This window comes from Lepidochelys kempii, chromosome 11 (genome assembly GCF_965140285.1).
Source record: "Lepidochelys kempii isolate rLepKem1 chromosome 11, rLepKem1.hap1, whole genome shotgun sequence".
Lineage (NCBI taxonomy): Eukaryota > Metazoa > Chordata > Testudines > Cheloniidae > Lepidochelys > Lepidochelys kempii.
The window spans coordinates 37,596,994-37,618,030 of NC_136390.1; the positions used below are offsets into that span (position 1 = coordinate 37,596,994).

Sequence of the window (21,037 nt, forward strand, 5' to 3'; positions counted from 1 at the left end):
TACTTCTGATTGCCTTTTTTGGTCATCTTATCATCAGTCTAGAAGAATGGCTAGCTCTTAGAAACTTCTTACTTTGCAGTTCCCCCCGCCCCCCGTCCACCCAATTCTTTCTGAAGTAAAAAGAGAGGTGACACACAACAAAAATTATGGGATGAAATTGTGGCCCCATTGAAATCGGGTAAGCTCCTGGTGACTTCAGTGGGGTCAGGATTTCACCTACAAGGTCTGATCCACAGCCCAGTGAAGTCAATGGAAAGAATCCCATTGGCTTCAGTGTGCTGTGAATCAGACCCATAGTCACTGTATGCTGGAAGAATGCCTCACCAACATGAAAAGACCTGCTCACTGAGTTTCCTCACCTTGAAAATTTTCAGGTAATTTGCTAAATTCAACCCTCTAATTAGTAGAAATAGTATATGTGCCAATTTTAAAATGGAAAGAGTTTAGATTTTGTTCATAAATCACGTACAAATGTCTTTTAGACATTAATTAGACTTGGAGAAATTCTTATGTCACTACTGAGTTTTCATAAAAAGATAATTCGTTATTACTTTATTTCTGTAAATTATTCTGACAGAAGGTGATAAAAGGAGTGGATTTGCTAACGAATTTCAAAACATGTTTGAGCAAGTCCAGAATTTTCTTTAATTATAAAAGTTCTAGAACTTGAGAGTTTTTGATGAATAATGTAACAATAATTTGGAAAAAGATATCTTTGTTAAGGAATGTTTATTTAGTTTTTCCCTTAATGAAAAATGTATGTGATTATTGGTTTTTCTGTGAACCAGAACCTTAGTATTTGTTGTTTGGAATATTAATCTTTGTACTAGTGAAAAAGAACATACATTTATCTGGATTAGTTTTTCTCTGAACCTGGTTGATGAGCTAGCTATAGATCCTGCTCTGTTACCCAACACAATTCTGGAGTAACTCCATTAAGTCAATGGAGTCATTCTGGTGTGACAGATAGCAGAATCTGGTTCTAATACTTTTGTTACTGTAATGAAGCATTTTAATGAACACTTGCTTTTTTGTGTTTAACCAGGCTCATTAACATTTATACAGCAGGGCCGACTTTCTCTTGTAACTAGAGAAAAAAAAGTAAGGAATTAGATACTCCAGAAACTTTTCAGAAAGTTAAAATTCTCAGTCTCATATTCTCTAACTAGATGAATGTCTGAAGGTTCATTGCTCCAGGGATACCTTTTAGGACCCCACTGTGCAATCCTTACTCAAAGGGAACTAGATTTACCCTTAATCCAATTCTATATTCCAAAGGAAACTGTCTCATCCTCTGCTCCTGTCACTCACCCACAAAACAGTCCCTTTTTTTTTAATGTCACTACTGTATCCCCTTTGACTTCAGAGAATAGATCTTCAGACTGTTACTACTACTCCGGAGACATTTTGCTATAACAGATTCAGCATTACTTTTGTTCTTCTGAAACGAAAGGTGTATCCGAATATGCCCAATACTTTGATAATTTCTAGTGGCACAGGTGCAATAACATCAACATTTCAGAAGACCTGGAAAAATCTAATATCCGGTGTTCAAAAGTGCACATATTTTAAATAAATAGATCTTTTATAAGTCATCAGATACTGAAGGTGCCATACATACTACATCTTTCAAAATGTTCACTTCCATGAGTAAATTTCAAACCAGTGAAATTCAAATGTGCTTCCTATTACTTCTGAAAACATGAAGTTTGAAAAGTTGTATTCAGCTTTTTTGAAAATACACATCTACAAATCATAAAATGTTTTATTTAGGATTAGATGATTAAACGAATGCACTGGATGTTGTCACCACTTCAAAGCGATCTTGAAGATTTGGACTCTAGCAGGGGATTATTTCCTTGTTGGAAGGGAAATGAATGGATGCAGACACCATGTGTTCTGTCATCATCCATATTTAAAGAAATATGTACTTTTCAGAAATAGGATATCAAAAACAGAGCACAGCTTACAACTCATAGGGCTGCCATGCAACCTCACGAGCTCCAGAAATCAACTCAGTTCAACCTCTAACAGCTCATTTCTCTCCTAATGTTTCAGGAACTCTGGTTTGTATTCATTCCCTTTGTAACTTTGCTGAAGCCAGTCGAGCTACTGTACACTGGGATGCATATGACACTATGCATTTTCCCCCTTCCCAACATATTAAACCTTTTGGGGCCTGATTCTCCCCTCTTTCACATTGGTGGATCTGTATTGACTGCAATAGAGTTAATTCCAATTTCTCCGCTACAAATAAAAGGAGAATCAGGAGTTTTGTGTTATTGCCATTTTATGGTTGTTAATCAAGCTCACTATCCCTCTGTTGTGCAGTTCAGCTGTCCATCAAAGCCACACCAAAACCTGAACTAACACCAAAACATTTGGCCTTGGTCATGGTTGAGCAAGGTGTGGATCCGGCAGCATTCAAGCTAATAGAAGTTTTTCCATTGACTTCAAGGGGAGCAGGATCAAGCCCTGAATGCAGGGCTGGCCTTACCATAAGGCGAACTGAAGCGGCCGCCTCAGGTGCCAGACTGTGGGGGCGGGGTGCCACTAGGACCCAGAGTGTAGAAAATTGTGTCTGCTGTTGGTGCATATGCTCTAGATGCACAGAGATGGTGGAGTGCTGTGATGGAGGAAGGAGGGCACAAGAGACATAACAGGCAGGCAGGAGAAAAGGGGAGAGGGAATAATGGAAAGCAGCAGGAGCTGCAGGGAGAGAGAGGAGGAGGGAGGAGCCTCTTATGTATCTCTCTAGCACCCCCAGGAGCCTGGACTGATTAACACCAGCTTCTCAGGGAGCTTCCTGTTTCCTGTTGCTTCCCTGAACCCACTTGCGGAGAACAGGCAGTCAACTGAAGTAGTAGGAGCCAGTTAGGCCCTTAAGACGCTGATATCTTCCCTCACTCAGGCCCTGCTACCAGCCTGCTTATTTGTCCCCTTCAATTGAGTGTTGAGAGCCACTATAGCTGGCACAGAACAGCAGTCATGAGTGAAAGAAGAAAACGCCCCTCTGGGGCAGCATTCAGAAAAAGAAAGAAAGCAAAGGAAGCTTTTCTATCTAAGCGGGAAGGAGCTCTCCTGAGATTCGTAGACACAAATGTTCACAGTGAGCCTTCCAGCCCAGGTGAGGATGTGAGTGGTGAGGAGATGCCTGATCTTCCAGTTAGTCAGAGTGCAGGTGACCTGGCAGCTACTGCAGCATCCATATCTCCATCTCAAATGGATGTAACCATGCACATTTCTGAAGAAAAGTGTAGATCAGAGAAGAGTGTGGTGGAGGCACAAGAAACAGCTGCTGCTGAGTTTAGTTCCTTAAGTCTAGATGATCCAGGACTGTGGACCCACTTGAGCAGTAGCCTGAGGGACTTCCTTGTACCTCATGGGCCACAGCAAGTGAAAAACTTCATGTTCCCCAAAGACAATGAAAATAGAAGTTTCCATCCAACACATTACTGGTGTGAAATCCCCAATGGTGACAAAGTGGAGAGGCCTTGGCTTATGTACTCAAAAACCCAGAATGCTGCATACTGTTTTTGTTGCAGACTTTTCCAGTCTAATGTTCCAGCCACACTGGGTTCTACAGGAACAAAGTGCAGGAAAAATCTGGCTGGAAATCTGGCATGCCATGAGAAGGCAGCAGATCACCAGAGAGCATTCCATAGGTGGAAAGAGCTTGAGATGAGACTAAGGTTAAAGGCCACCATAGAGGATCAGCATCAAGAGAAGATTGCATCAGAGTCTCTTTACTGGCAAAATGTTCTAAAAAGGTTCATTGCCATGGTGAGAATACTTGCTACCCAAAACCTAGCATTGCGTGGCATTTCAGATCAGCTGTATGTGCCAAACAATGGAAGCTTCCTTAAAATTGTGGAGCTGATGGCTGAGTTTGATGCGTACTCCAGGAGCATCTAAGAAGAGTCACCACCCAAGAAATGTACACACACCACTACCTTGGAAAAACAATTCAAAATGAGATCATACAGTTACTGGCAACAAAAGTCAAACAGAAGATTGTGGCAGGATCTGAAGTCAGCAAGATATTACTCTGTTATTCTGGGTTGCACACCTGACATCAGCCATACGGAACAAATGACTTTAATGGTGCGTTTTGTAACAACAACAGAACCTAGTGAAAATGTCCCTGCAATGGTGACTGTCAGAGAGCATTTTCTAGAATTTATTGACATTGATGATACTACTGGAGCTGGTATGACAAATGTGCTTCTTAAAAAGCTGGAAGATACAGGAATTGCAATAACTGACCTGAGAGGTCAGGGCTATGATAATGGTGCCAACATGAGAGGAAAGAACAGAGGAGTGCAGACACGGATCCGAGAGTTAAACCCTCTAGCTTTTTTTGTCCCATGCAGTTCTCATTCATTGAACTTGGTGGTCAGTGATGCAGCATCAGCTTCTAGTGAGACTGCTGAATTTTTTAATGTAATTCAAGGCATCTATGTATTATTCTCTGCATCAACTCATCGATGGCAAACTTTGAAGCAACATCTGGGAACATCCTCTCTGACACTGAAACCATTGAGTGCCACACAATGGGAAAGTCGAGTGGAGGCGATAAAACCTCTCAAACACCAAATTGGGAAGATAGATGATGCTATAGTTGCCATTATGGAGGATAATGCTATGACAGGAACTGTTCGTGGGAGAACAGTGGCAGAGGGAAACGGAATCACCAGAAACGTACATAACTTAAAATTTCTGTGTGGCTTCTGTTTTGGCTTGACATACTGTTTGAAATAAATGGTGTAAGCAAGCGACTCCAAGGTGTTGACCTTGATATATCTGAAGCAATGGAACAACTGGACACAGGAAAGTCATACCTACAGTCTTACCGGTCAGATGTGGGATTTCAAAACATTCTGAAGAGTGCACAGAAGTTGGCAGAGGAACTTCACACTGAAGCTATTTTCTCACCCATTCAAGAATACAAGAGTCACCAAAGAAGACATTTTGATTACGAGGCACAGGATAATCCCACAAGAGACCCCAAACAACAATTCAGAGTTGAATTCTTTAACCAGGTGCTAGATTGTGCAATACAGTCAGTTGAAGAACATTTCATGCAGCTCAAGGAACACAGCAGTATATTTGGGATGTTGTATGATATTCCAGAACTCCTCAATATAGCTGAAGAAGACCTACACCAGCAATGCAGGGCACTAGAGACAGTGTTGACACATGATGACAGGCGTGATATTGATGCGAGTGATTTAGGTGATAAACTGAAAGTCCTTTCAAGATACAGTTCAGCAGGATCAACTCCAAAGGCTGTTCTGCAATATATGTGCAGCAATAAGATGAGTACCCTCTTTCCAAATGCTTTTGTTGCTCTGCGCATACTTCTAACACTTCCTGTAACAGTTGCCAGTGGAGAACGCAGCTTCTCCAAGATGAAGTTAATAAAAACACATCTATGCTCCACAATGACATAGGAGAGGCTGGTCGGCCTTGCAACCATCTCAATAGAGCATGAGCTGGCCCAGACTGTGGACCTTCAGCAGGAAGCAGTTCAAATCTTTGCAACCAAGAAGGCACGGAAAGCACCACTTTGATTATTCAAACAGATAAAAATGCCCGTGTTTACTATGCAGACAAGAAAAGTTACATTTGCTGTTCAGGCGTTTGAAAGTTAAGTTTTACTTAACATTTTGAACAAGGCATTTTAAGTTGTTTGTTCTCCTTTATTGGGGTAGGTAGCAGAGCAGTACCATGAGAGGAGTAGAACAGGAAGAAAGCAGAATTGAGACCTTTCAAAGTTTTGGGCCAAGCAAGGGGGCATGGGGGCGTCAATTTGAGCTCCCAGCCTTAGGTGCCAAAATGTTGTGGGCCGGCCCTGCCTAAATGAGCTTCTTGTGTATGGGTAGTATTAATGCAAACATATCTTCTTCCCTCCTTTTTTTTTTTAAGCTCAAGTACTGTATCTGCTGCAAACTGGCCATCGTGCTTGAAGGCATCCGCATTATTTTCACTTAAATACATGTACAGTACTCAATTCAGCTTCACACTGAGGTGGATAGATCTGCAGTCTCTTTCTAATAGATGGTATCTGTCCATTTCAGTTATGACTGAATAATGAATCCATGGGTTTCATATCTTTTCCACTTTTGCCAAAACTATGTTACACTAAAAATAAGTATCAAAGACAGGTGCTAGAACAGTGCAATATCAGGATAATGGGATACAGATGGGTAAAAACATTCAGATGGTAATATGTAGAGACAGTTAGTGGTGGTAATAGTGAAAAATATAAGATTATATGATGGCTGCAGTACAGAGATAGCACCATAATAAACATTAAGAAGGTACAGAAAAGCATTTACTGTAATGATACAAATAACTTTCACATAATCCTGCAATATAAGCGTCAAATTCTGCAGTCCCTACTCAAACAGCATTCCCCTTGCAGTAAATGGGAGTTGCAAGTGCTCAGCAACCTCCAAGATCAGGCCTTCAGTAGACTGCAGGATATGGCCCTATTATATAATAACAAGTCAGAGAGATCAGAAGGCTCAATTCTATGTTGCAACATGCTCCCTCACAGAACCTGGCTACATTCATGGTGTCTAAGTGTACAGAGGAAGAAAGAAAACATTACAACAAAGGGATAATTAAAAGGAATGAATCAGAAAAAAGTGGGATGAAAAGTTTGGAAGAAGACAACAAAGAACTGGATGGTAACACATATAAGAGAAGATGATTAATACAAATCAGGCTTGGCATAACAACATAAAAGTAGCGTCCCAAGGAAAAGTATCAGAGTAAATCCATACTACATTACTATGGGTTAATCTCTATTGTAAATTGTTAGACCATGTTATGGAAAATAATACCTTACTAGAGCCCATATAACAAAACAAATAATAGAGCACTCAACAGATTCTACTGTGATGGCCACTGCAGAGAGGGTGTAATGGTGCCAGCAGTGACTCAAGACTACAAGTACCAACCTCAGGACAGACAGTTAGAAACCAGGGCACAAATTCCAAATTGGTTGAGAGTCCTGTACTTAGATTTCATCAGCCAGTTATCAAGTATAAACTCCTCAGGCAGTAGAACAGCCTAAACATGGAGTCACGGACAGTCCCCTGGGGTACTTCTATCAGTCTCGCCACACAGGTAAGCCTACCTTTGTGATAGATGGTCCCTTATACCAAGGATCACAGCAATATTCAGGCTACTCACAGTTCCAAAAGACCAGTCACTTACCCCAGGTCAACTGCACCTTAGATATTACACCTAAGACAATGCTTGTAGCCAATCCTATAATAAACTATCTAAAGATTTATTAAATAAGAAAAAGAAACAAGAGAGTTGTTTATAATGTTAATGTTGGTGAACATAGACAGACACAAATAAGTTACCATCTCAAGTTTCAAAATGGAATAGATGCTTCTGTAATCAGCAAGCTCTATATGTCCTTTAGGGCTAACCAGCTGGGGATCTCTTGTTTAGAAACACCTTGCCCCCCAGAGTCTAAGCAACATAGAGATAATCAGTATTCAGATCCTTTGTGAATGAACGAGTGAGGAGCAAATACTGCCTGTATAACTTGATGCTGGCACTTTCCACAATATGTGGGAAGGGGTGAGAGAGGGACCAAAGGATCCACATAACAGCAAATCTTATGGCCGTGCCTCCTTTCTAGCCCACTCTTGTTCCACCACCAAATCTTGAAATTTTGCCTCCATGACTACACAATCAGTCCCTGTGGAACGACCCTGCTTCCAGCCCTTCCCTCCAGCACAGGAAGAACCTTTGGTGCTTGACTGTATCTAACATCTGCAATTCTTCCCCCCACATATGCAGCAGAACCACACTAGCAGGGCTGGCCCCTGACTGAATAACAAAATTGGGCAAAAATTGTTGGACAAATAGTTTATTTCTTAAAAATGCAGTTTCATGTTGATGTAAACTATTAGTGGATTAGTAGATTGGGTCAGATTTGGTGAACAATTTTGGCCAAAAAAAAAAAAGGATTTTTTTTAAAGTCAAAATGTTTGTTCAAAATTTTCGGAACAAAATGTTTTGACTTTTCAGTTTGAGCTTAACTAGATTTTTTTTTTAAAGAGATAAACCCCCCAAATCTGAAGTGAAATGAAAAAAAAAAACAAAATAAAATTTGTTTCAGATTTTTGGTTTGGCTACTGAACTGAAAAATATAAATTATTTACTCAGCTTTACTGAATGACAATGAAAAAGGCTAGGAGAGGAAGGAAGATCTTAAGGTTAGGCCACTGGAGTAGGAATCAGGAGATCTAGGTTCAGTTCTTGGCTCTGCCACCTAAACCTCCTGCTTCTTTGTCGCACAGGCTAACCAATCAGTGATAAGGGCTAGCACTTAAGGCAGCAGCAGGTCCTGTACATTTCTGTGGACTTGTAGGACCTCAGGCACTTCCTGGGTGCGGTTTGTGCCCATAAACTTTATAATTTAACAGAAGCATTTCACCTTCCTTAAAAACTTGAGTTCAGCAATCTATCTTACATTGTGGTCTTGTGCCAGTGCAATGAAGAGGAAGGGAAGAACCACGCTCCAGATTCCAGCATTACTCAGCTCTGAATTTTCACAATAAATAAAATATGAGAACCTGCAGATTGGGATGAAAGAGAAAACATGAAGATATATGGTGCAGAGTTTAAAGCTGCCACACATTCATCCTTGGACCACAATTGTTATTTTTTCTAGTCTGTTTTTACAAAGGGAGACTGAAGTCAGGCTCAGCCTATCAATGAAGCAGGCTTTCATTTGCCAATTAATCCAGGCAATGGGTGCCAGCTAAAAGGACTTTATCCTTCCTCAAGGAGTAACTGTAGGAGGTTAGTGGGTCTGATGCATGGATCATTCTGTCTTTGTGTCTGTAGCATTCTGGTTCAAGCAGTACCACTGCGTAACTGGAAAACAATATATGGAAAGATCCGCAGCTGCTATAAATAGGCGTAGCTCCACTGATTTGGAGCTGAAGATAAGAGTTTAGTTTCTAATTGTGTGTGGGTTCTCTGATAGGCAGTATGATGTACTCTCCCCGCTACCCAGGGTAAATCCTTGTGAGGGAAAAAAGAGCAAAACATACAAAAGAAGTTGAGGTGTACATGTCAATACTGCCCCCTATTGGTGAAACTGTGACCTAACAATACAACCAACAGGCTAATATTCTGTTCCTTTACATACCTTACAATATAACTAAACAAACAAATAATAGTATGAAACACTCACGTGGCACTTTTCAGCCAAAGACTTCACAAAGCTAAGTATTATTATTCACATTTCACAGATGGACTATCTGAGGCATTGAGAGTTATTAGCTGGCTTGCACAAGGGCTCACACAGAAAGTCAGTGGCAGAACCAGGAATGGAAACCAAGTCTCCTGATTCCCAGGCCAGTGTTCCATCCACTAGACCACAGTCCCTCGTACAGGAGGCATTTACTCATTTTTAAATCAGTTAGGGAGGTAAGATGTATTATCCCACTCAGCAAGATATTAACTGTGCTTCTTTGGTCAAGCAACAATGAATCCTAGTCACAACCTTCCTCCCATCAAATGTGTGCTGTCCTCATCGTAGCTCAGCTGGAGTTTACTAAGCACTGAGAGGGTAAGATTTTTCAAAAGTGTCTAGGGGACATAGGTGTCCAACTTCCATTGGAAATTAATGGCAGTTGGGCACATGATTCAAATGTTTTTATAAATTCTACCCTCTCAGCATATTCTCATTTGTTTTCACCAGCTCTCCTGCTACAGTAGAGTCTACCTGAGATTTCAGGAGAGTTGGTGAAATATACTCCTACTGCTTGCCTAGCTCTTCAGATATACATTAAAATAAACCTGGCTCTTCGGCAGATTATAAACAAATTGCCAAATAATCCAAGTTATTGGATCTTTATTTTGTCATGATCGAGGATTCACCAGCTATAAGGAGAAAAACATAACAGGAAAACAACAAAATAAAAAATGTTACTGTAATAAATATCTGCATTTTATTTTAGACACTTCCTTTCCTAAGCCTAATGCTGCTTTCTAGAGATCATTGTTAAAAGAAACATGGTGCATTAAAAAGGTTTTCACCATGTAGGCTTTCTGTCTAGTGTTTCTGCTCCCTTCATTTCCTCATACACAGCTGGAGATAAACAATTTGACTTCTAACTGCTGATTTTTATAAACTGCTTGTTTTTATCTGCCATCTCTGCCCCCTGGTGATACCAACATTCTTTTTGAAGTTTCCTTTTGGTGCAGTCAACTGTATGTCTCAAATGCTAGTCAGGAAAGTAAACAAATGAATTTATATTGCTAAGATCAAGGAGGTTTGCTATGCTCTTTGGAGATAGAATTTGACTCTGACTGTCAGTCAGCCAAGTGACTTGCTCAGTTCTGATTTTGGTTCCTTAGTATGAGCTAATCATGGTTAACCAGTCTTCTAGTCAGCATCTTCCTGCTTCCAGATTAAATTACTGATTTATTAACTAAATATAAAAAGTGTATTGCTAGTGTATGCACAAAAATATCTGAAAATGTATAATACTTGCTGTTTCTAATGTTTTTTTGGGACCAGTGGGAAGACTGAAGCAAAGAAAGATAGCACAGTCAGTCGCCACATGACAAAACAAATGGAAACTGATATATTTGCCATAATGCCACACAACAGTCAGAGAATAAAAATCAAAGACCACACAAGAGAGAGGCAGCACACAGAGATACACAGACAACATGAAGAAACAGAAAAGGGAACAGAGAACAAAGCATCAGAGCCCCATAATGGGAAAACAAAAACAATTATGCAGACAAGGTATGAAAAGATCCAACTGCCTAAACAGTACCGCATACCAATACCTTTGACATCTTCAGTATAAAAGCAAAACCTCAGGATTTGAATGTACTTTATAAGAAGGAATTACAAACTCCATAAAACGAATAGTTTCCATAATCACTTGCAGAATACAGAAATCATTAAAAAAAAATCTCAATTTTTAGGAAGTTATTAGATGTCAAATGTCTGTGAATATTCCACAACTAGTTCAACTTCAGTGTCAATGTTTTCTTGTTTTTAAGTGAAACTAATGTTCCTTAAAAGGTGGTGGGTTGAGAGAATTCTACTGTTTATCCACCAACTGAATATACACAGGAAAGACAGTAAAAATGAATAAGTTCTCATTCTACCCAACTAATATGCCTCGGTCTTGAGCTGGAGAAACCCAATCTAATGGTGATAGGGTAGTTCAGTATCCCTACGCACTCAGTCCTTGTTGACTCCACTGAGACTGACAGTAAGGTCACCACCTGTGCTTGTTTGAGGGGGATAGGGACTTAGTTAAGATGAGCAACACAGGCCAACAAAAAGCCATTAGCTGTTAACTATTAGTCACTACTGAAATACGTTTAGAGTAGAAAAGTGACCTAGAGGGGAATGCTCCATATCTTGGCCAATATTAATACATTTATAAGAGCATGCTACAATGACTGTATTTCATGTCACAAATCAGAAGGAACAAGAGGAAATTACCTAAAGTTGAGATTAAAAGTCCTCAATATTGGCCTAGCTCTGCTCCCACTAAAACCTATCAGAATTTCACCATTGACTTTACTGGAAGCAGAGTTAAGCCAGTCCAAGTGTTTTTGAAAATCCCATCTCAAACATAACATGCAGCCTTATATAATCTATGTTAGAACACCTTCCTAGTAGAAATAGTTCAGAGTGGCTATTTCTCTACAAGGAGTTAATTTCTTGATTTTCTCTTTATCTCAGTTTCTTAGTTTCCCTTGATTTTTCTTCTCTTTCTTTTTTTTTTTTACACCCTTTCTATTTGCACTAGAGCAGTGGTTCCCAAACTTGTTCTGCCGCTTGTGCAGGGAAAGCCCCTGCTGGGCCGGGCTGGTTTGTTTACCTGCCGCGTCCACAGGTTCGGCCGATCGCGACTCCCAGTGGCTGCGGTTCACTGCTCCAGGCCAATGGGAGCTGCTGGAAGCAGCGCGGGCTGAGGGATGTACAGCTCCCATTGGCCTGGAGCAGCGAACCACAGCCACTGGGAGCCACTATCGGCTGAACCTGCGGACACAGCAGGGGCTTTCCCTGCACAAGCGGCGGAACAGGTTTGGGAACCACTGCACTAGAGTGTGCCAGAGAATTTGTCCATCTCCCTACTACTGGACAGTCACCCAACCCATGGAAAAATGAGGATAAGAAGCCAGAGGAAAGGGATACAATTAACACCTAGCTGTTCCCCCCTCTGCTTCTTTAAAATTAGAAGCAACACAGTTGGAATTCAAAAGAATGAAAAAAGCAGTTAGTTGAAATGTTAGCTTTTAGAATTCAGTTACTTTAGTATTTTTTGTTTAAACAGAGAAACTTGTTGAGATGTGAGAGGTCTTAGAAAAGAAAGTGCTTTGCCAAGACCTGTGACAAATGGATTCATTGCATTCCCGCAATCCAGGACCTGCTGCCAAAACTGCTAACTTTCTTTGCCAGGTCTAAAAGAGAATGCCTGTAACTTGCACTGATTCAAAGACATTTTAGAGAAGTTCTTGGCAGGGTTCAATTTTGTCTTGGCTCAAGATAGTACTGGTACAGACTCCAGGCACATTAAACAGTAGCGAGCATTTTCAAATCAGAAAAAAAATTAGGTACAGGCAAATAAGGACCAAAATGTGTTCCACAATATGTTCTGTTTTACTGTGTCACTACATGATATGACTGGTAACTCACAATGTATCAGAATAGATTTTTTTTTTTTTTTTTACTCAGCAGATACTGTTACTAATGAGATTGAAATGTAAACTGTGGTCCAGGAAAAGTAATTGTTGATAGATGCAATAACCCCTTGAGAAGAGTTGAATTAATATGAATATCAAATGGGAAAAGTATTAGCCTCTCCAGAGTGTCAAGGAAGAGGATAATATCTTGGTAGATTGAGGAGAATTCCTTCGTCAAAAATAAGTACTGAACAAAGGACACTAGTTAGTCTTAGTACCGCAGGTTAAGATTGAAAAGATACTGTGGAAAAACACCTTGAAACAGAATACAAGACAATCTGGATCAGCCAGCCAGGGAATACTGAAAAATATGTAAATGAGGTTCATAGATAGTAAAAGGTAAGACTCTACTCCATTGAGTTGTACAGATAATGTGATTCATTATCTACATCATTTGCATAGTTTCTTCCAATTTCTTGAGTTGTTAAAACCAGTTTGTTTATCCAGGAATCCAAAATAAAAAGGAAAAGGATCAAAGACTCCCACTCATTTCAGAGGGCTTTGGATCAGGCTGTACATTTTTATACCACACTCTTCACCATGGGTTATGGGGGGCTGCACCCATTCCCCATAATCTACAGAAATCCCTTTGTGGAGGCTCCATGGAATTCAGGATGCATGCTGTGGGAGGGACTGTGCCTAGGGTATGGACAATTGCTACTGCATCATCCTGACCACCAGATCCGTGGAGAGGGCAAACCATCTTGGAAGATGCTGGCTCTCAGAGTTCCATGTCCTTTAAGCAGGAATAGCAAAGTCTGAAAGGGGACATTCCCAGGGGTTCTCAGAGTTGTAAGGCACCTCACCACCACCTGCTCTTAGTGAGAGGAAGTCTTATCTGTGCCTGCTGTGGGTCAAGCTGCCTAAAACATAAGCAGTACCTTTGAGGCCTCTGCAGATCTTGCTCTCTCTATACAGGTTAGTGCTAGACAAACACCATCCTCTTAGTCTTCGGAGCATTCCCTGCATTGTCCAGTCCTTTATCTACTGAACACACTCAGAATTACCAGGCCTGTCATTCCCAAAGGAACATTACACTGCAGTTTATTAATTATACCTTGGAACTCAGCTCTGCTAAACACAGAACACTTAGATATATTTATAGTGAAAATAAGAATAAAAGAACAGAGATTCAAGTGATAGTGAGTAAGAATATTGTGAAAAAACAAAATCATAATACTCTTTCTAGAGCCTAAACTTAACTACAACGTGATTCTCCTGTCAAAAGAAGCTTATCTCATCCAAAGTTCTCTCCAGCATTTTCAGCCAAGCCTGGCTGAGAGCCCCGCCCCACCCCTCCCTTTTTATGAAGCAAGCTCACTGTCTGTTTACTTCCTAGGTGAAGCCAGGGTGTCCTTTTTGCTCCCTAAATATATCAGAACAAACCTTTGATGTGCACCTCAAGAAAGATTGCCCTCCCTGCCTTACCCCCCCCCCCCATGCTCTTTACTTCTTCCTGTTAGTTTCCTTCTGAAATTCCTATCGGTTGGTCTGTAGCATTTGACTTAGAATGCTAATGGTTGCCCATTATGAACCAGACAATACTCAATTTACATGTAAATGGTAGATAGATGGATAAAAACATCTCTTGCCTGGAGAAAAACATGCTTTTCACCTTTTCTCGTGACCAGCATCCCAGTTGCATTCCTTAGGAATATAACTTTCAGTATATATGTGTCAGGGTTCCCTCTCCACTCTGAACTCAGGGTACAGACGTGGGGACCTTCATGAGAGACCCTCTAAGCTTATTTCTATCAGCTTAGGTTAAAAACTCCCCAAGGCACAAATTCTCCCTTGTACCTTGGATTAGGTAATGCTGCCACCACCAAGTGTTTTAGACAAACTCAGGGAAAGGACCACTTGGAGTTCCTACTCTTCCCTAATATCCCCCCAAGCCTCCACACCCCCTTTCCTGGGGCGGCTTGAGAATAAACAAGATGAGCACAGACCAACCTTGGGTTTTTTTAGGACACTAAAAAAAAACCCAATCAGATTCTAAAAGAAATAGAACTTTATTAAAAAGAAAAAAGGTAAAAGAAGCACCTCTGTAAAATTAGAATGGAAGATAATCTTACAGGGCAATCAGATTCAAAAACACAGAGGATTTCCCTCTGGGCCAAATTTTAAAGTTACAAAAAGAAAACCAGGAATACACCTTCATCTCAGCACAGAGACAATCACAAGCCAAAACAAAAATAAGCTAACACATTCCTTTGCTAGTACTTACTAATTCTAATGGAGTTGGATTGCTTGCTTCTTTGATCTGTGTCTGGCAAGCACACAGAACAGACAGACCAAAACCTTCCCCTTCCCCCCCCCCCCCCCCCCAGATTTAGAGGTATCTTGTCCCCTTATTGGTCCTTTTGTTCAGGTGCCAGCCAGGTTACCTGAGCTTCTTAACTCTTTACAGGTAAAAGGATTTTGTGCCTCTGGCCAGGAGAGATTTTATAGTACTGTATACAGGAAGGTTGTTACCCTTCCCTTTATATTTATGACAACATGCATAATTCCTTTTGTAGTATCCATATATACATTTCACAATGTTATTAATGACCAGAGTGACACAGGTTTTTATTAGAGACCTCACATGAGACACTGGTGAACTAGAATGTAAATACTAAAGCCAGGGGATGCCTGTAACCCTTTGCATACCTTAAGCCCTCTGCCATTTGGCATTAGGAGACCCAAATTTTCAAAGGGTGCACACCTGACTTAAATTGCGGAACTGTAGTGTGTGTGTGTGTGTGTGTGTGTGTGTGTGTGTGTGTGTGTACAACCCTGACTTGCACATTGCAGGTTTTGTTTACCTCAGTCAGGAACAAGCAAATATGCAAGCAAAGTTAGGCACGCACCTCTGCTTACATTGGACCAAATGTTTAGTATATTAGGATAGCTAGTTATTCAAATAAAATAAAAGATAAATATGTAAAAATAATATGTTCATATCTGTATATTACATAATACATTTAACAGAACGCAAGACTGTAAATAGGATTCCTGCATTATAACATATCCCACGTAATTATTTCAGTATTTTTAAAGGTAACAAATGTATTACCTTAAACATATATTACATGTGATGAAAATAGTTTTATGAAAAAATATTAAAAATCTCCTAAAATGAGTTTCCTCTGAATGAGTTACTGAGCATGCCTGGCAGAGCTAAAACCCTGCCCTATGTTGGCTAACTGAGCACCAGGGCATTCCAGCCTAAATTAGAATTGAAACTCTTTGTAATAGTTTGAGCATTTTATTGAACCCTTCTGCCAAAACCATACTTTTCCCCTACACCACCTAGCATGCTCAGTGAGCTCCTTTGGCCACAGCTAGATGATTCTTTTGAGCCAATTTCCCCACATTTATGGGAGTATCAACATTTCATACTCTCACCCTTCTGCCCTTAATACATCTTATTCTGCTGTGCAGATTTTTCTGGTGGTAGAATTCACCAGTAACTTGATAAAACTGAAAGAGTTCACAAATTAGGGATTTATAATATTTATAAAGCTAGCTTTGGTTCTCAGCTGTCTGTTCTGTGGCTTAATATCAGGCATTTTAAATCTACTTTTATGTATTGTACAAAGAAAGAGACAGAAGATAGATTTGAGGGGATTGACAAAGGGCAAATAAAGAAAAGAGAATGGCTAACAAAGAACATTATGGAGGAAGAAAAGAGATCAAACAAATGGCTGGGGTCAGCTGGAAATATTTCTTTTTAGTGTTTGTGCTGAACCTGCATTTTCACATTTGATTTTCATCTCTTATTTTACATTAAAGGAAATCTCTTATTCCCATAATTGAACCATAATGGGATCCTTGCTACTTCTAATAAATCTTTCTTCCTCCTTTACTTTTAAATATAATTTTCTTGAGTTTGTTAGCAAATGTAAAATCTTAATTCCAACATCATATTTCTCCTTCTACAAAATAATTGATAGGTTTCAGAGTAACAGCCGTTTTAGTCTGTATTCGCAAAAAGAAAAGGAGTACTTGTGGCACCTTAGAGACTAACCAATTTATTTGAGCATAAGCTTTCGTGAGCTACAGCGATACTCTGTTGATTAGTGCTGACTTGAAATATAGTTTGCATAATAGCTCTGTACTTTTAACATATAAAAGTACAAGTGTTTTACAGCAGGGATTGTACTTTACTATTGCAAAAGGTGTTTTGCCCCAGCTCTCCCTACGAAATAGCCGCAGAAGGGGACACAAAATTCAGTGCCTCAAATCCAGTGACATTACCTCCTGTTATCTGTGGAGGTTTTATTTTGTGCTTTGTTAAAGGAGGCTTGACTGTCTGTGAGGGAGAGGAAGCAACAGGACTTTGGGAAGGGTATGACAGAAGAAAAATGGGATAACCAGTGAATTGATTCATTACAAAATAGATATTTAAAAATATATTTTAAAATACTGGAAATAGGCAGAGATTAAAATCCCTGGACTCAACTGCAATGTAAAGGCCTAACCCACGCTGACCATTTTAGGGGCTCCTAGGGCCTGCATAGTCAGATGGGAATTCCCCTGATATAGGAAAAAATCCCTGGGTGGCATATAACCGCCCCCAATACCCAGGTTCTGGTGGAGGGGCATATCAGGACAGGACAGGGCTAGTGTGGGTGTAGCTAGAGCACACCGCACTCCAGCAGTCCCTGGGAGGCAGGGTATGGGCCCATCGGAGGACTGAGCCACTGGAAACTTGCAAGGACAGCAGTTTTAAAAGGAAAACTGGAAACGGGAAAAGGTGGATGATTACATAATAGCAGAGCCATCCCTGGGGGGTTGCAAGGCCCAGGGCAGGAGTGACGAATCTGTCACTTCCAGGACCGACCCGTCACTTCCGGTTCCGACTGCGTCGGGCAGGGGAGGCAGTGCCTCCCCAAACAGCCAGGTGTGGCCCCGCCCACACTCCAGCCCCCCAGGGCCCCGCTTTGGTGGTGCCGCTGGGCTCCAGGGGGCTGAGGCCACACTACCCGCCTTCCCGGAGCTGGGGAGGCTGCAGCAGCGTCGCTGCGCGCGCTCTCCCTCCACCTAACTTGCAGCATTTTTCTTACATTGCCTTTCTGTACATTTAAATCATTACTGACTATGTAATGATGGAAATTTTTTGTTGTTGGTTTGTGTGTATATGGTGAAATTGATATTTACTGATAAAAATCTAATCCTTCCAAACCTAATTAATCTGCAAGATCTTTGGGCCAGGGACAGTATCTGAATGTGTGTTTGTACATCACTTAGCACAATAAGTGTCTGAATCCTGATTGGCTTCTCTGGCTACTACAGCACATCATACTAACAACAATGACAGGATAAAAAGCTTAGCATTATGGCTCCCCACCCTCGCCCTGCTTCCATTGCTTACCTGGTGTCTTTTACACTTTCAGACAATCTTGTAAAAATGGTGAAAAATACTGTTTCAAATATCTGTGCAGAACCTCTTTCTTTAAAAACGTAGTGGGAACCTCCCTTTTTAAAATACTAACATAGATCCTTTGATTTCTGTTATATTTATTCTGAAATAAAGTATCTTACTTAAAAGGATAGGTTTCAGAGTAACAGCCGTGTTAGTCTGTATTCGCAAAAAGAAAAGGAGTACTTGTGGCACCTTAGAGACTAACCAATTTATCTGAGCATAAGCTTTTGTGAGCTACAGCTCACTTCATCGGATGCATACAGCTTATGCTCAAATAAATTGGTTAGTCTCTAAGGTGCCACAAGTACTCCTTTTCTTTTTACTTAAAAGGAGTTTCATGGTTTTTGCAATACGGTCATTATCTAGGTAAAATAGCAAATTATAGCTGATGGAATTAAAAAGAGCTCAGTAAGAAGAGAGAATGACTTTTCTAGATCATATTTAACCTGTTACAACATAAAAATATTTCAGAATACAAATGTGGGTGGTGTGATAGAATATTTATTATATCATATAGCTAGCTCATTTTGGTCTATTCTGGCAATCCACAGGAACACCTCACAATTCATCAGTAACAGAATCTTTTTTAGTACCTTTTCACATAGTGTTGCTTCCATGTATTATATATAGTATGTGATCTTTATTCATGTAGTTCTTTGCTGGTGAGAAACAAAGGGTATTGTACTTTGGGACTGTTTTCTATTTGGAAATGCATGGTAGCTTTAAATCTTCTCAAACTACAATACACAGTTGATTTATGTGCTTGTTTTTCCTATGAATCATATAAAACAGAGTGTGCTGGGGGGGGGGACGGGGGAGGAACCATTCTGTAAGTTCCTTTATGCACTGTAAAATACCTGTTTCTGCAGTGATTATGTTAAACCCTCAAAGGCTGCCACTGAAAATTCTCCATTATTATAGCTCCAGAAAAGGGATATTTGAATAGAGTAACACAGGGTAGAGGTTTCTGAAACATAGTGCCTGAATGGAAGCATGTATTCTTTAGCATTAGATTATTTGAGAAGGGAGGCACCGTCTTTAAAAGGAACCTGACTCATGCACTCCACTTGTGAGGCTATTTTTAGCTCACCTCTCCCTAGAAATCTAACTTATTCAGATAGGGTGGTGGGGCCCTCTAAGGGGGGAACTCACCTCTTGAGTGACTCCCAGCAGCTGAGTCTGGTACTACCATCTATTTCTCATCTCTGGTATCCCCTGCAGGTTGATGGCCAACCTTGGTGGGTTTTCTGTAGCTTGGCCCTTTGGCCAAGTCAAAAAGTCCAAATGAACCCCTTCCAGGGTAGTAAAGAGTCCAGTAAATGAACGGTCCTGTTGCCCTTACTAGGGTTTTCAGCCCCAGGTCTGGGGCTTTTAAATTCAGCCCTTTGTTTGGGCTCTCAAATAAGCTCTGCCCCCTTCTTGGGGTTATTACCACTGTGGCTGTTAGGGGAATCCAGGCTTGCCAGCTACTCTGGGTTCCAGCCCAGGGACCCTATAAACACCAGCGACGTATTGCTCGATTTCAGTTAGTTGCTGCTTTTTCCCTGGGTCTCTTCCTACCTGGCCCCTTTCACCCTCAGACTTAAGGAAATGTGTTTTGGAGACAACAAGCCTGAATCTTACGTCTTCTGTCTCCCTGCAAAACCAGCTTAAATATATGCAGCCAGAAACAAACAGGGTTATTCTTCAAGCTCTTTTGGCCAGAGAGGCAAAGTCTTTCTTGTCCCTCTGGTCCCAGCCCAAAACTGACCCGTAAAGGTCCTGAACCTCTTTTTATCTGAGCCTGGTGGGCTCTGATTGGCTGCTTCTGTAAAGCCTCTATAAGCAGGCCTGGAGGACTCATCTTCACTGCTCCTTTTCTGTCACTTTGCTGCTTCCTGTAATAAGGTGTAGTAGAACAGCGTGGCCCCCTGTAAGGAGCTTCAAAGGTACACTCCATCACAGGCCGTCACAAGTAAGACTACATTTTAGTCAGGGGTATTTTTACTAAAACTCATGGACAAATCACAGGCAGTAAACAAAAATTCACGGCCTGTGAATGTCCATTACTTTTACTATATACCCCTGACTAAACCTTGGGTGCTCTGGAGAGGGGGCTCTGGGATTGCCATGAGTGCTCCAGGGCAGGGGGTGGCCTGGAAAAGCTGCGGGTGGTGTGGCCTGGGACCGCTACTGGTGCTTGGGGAGGATGGGGGGGCGGGGTGTGGTGTTGACAGCGCACAGCCCGAGTCCACGGCTGCTGGTGGAGGTGGTGGAATGCAGTGGTCCAAGACTTCCGCAGCAGCTGCTAGGGAAGCCCTGGGGTCAGTTGCACCCAGCTGCTGCAGAAGTCATGGAGGTCCCAGAAAGTTACGGAAATCATGACTTCCATGACAGACTCGCAGCCTTACTCATAAGAAAACAGCCACTCCAAAACCATACATTGGTATTACTTTATGCTGTTGGTTGTAAATATATGAATACATGCCACTCTAAGGTAGCACAGGTATATCCTAATCTTTGGCATACAGTTTACATTTCCACATTCTTCTACTATCAAGGTTAATCACAACGGTTTACATCCTGGTGTCTAGGGGTTATGTAAATGGAGCAGACTTATACATAAAACATGTGCCAGACCTAGCAATCTGTATTCTCCAATACGTAGTTTATAGGCCTCATTCGTCTAACAGCTCTATTCTTTTCTCAAGTATTCATTTAAAGCATGGCTGCCCAAATGGTAGACTGTGACCCATTTATAGACTATCACAGAGTTAACAGCAGACCATGAGTTTACTGTCTTTCCTTCTTCTGTCTGGAATTTAGTACACTATTTACAATGGTAAATGGACTCTACAATATTCAAAGATACACTCCTCATTTAATGTG

At 41.0% G+C, this 21,037-nt stretch overlaps 1 protein-coding gene across 3 annotated transcripts in view; it reads left to right on the plus strand.

Moving 5' to 3' along the window:
• The window catches only part of B3GALT1 (beta-1,3-galactosyltransferase 1), a 337,866-nt gene that overhangs the window by 96,068 nt on the left and 220,761 nt on the right, over positions 1 to 21,037 (plus strand). The gene's annotated exons all lie outside the window — the stretch shown is intronic.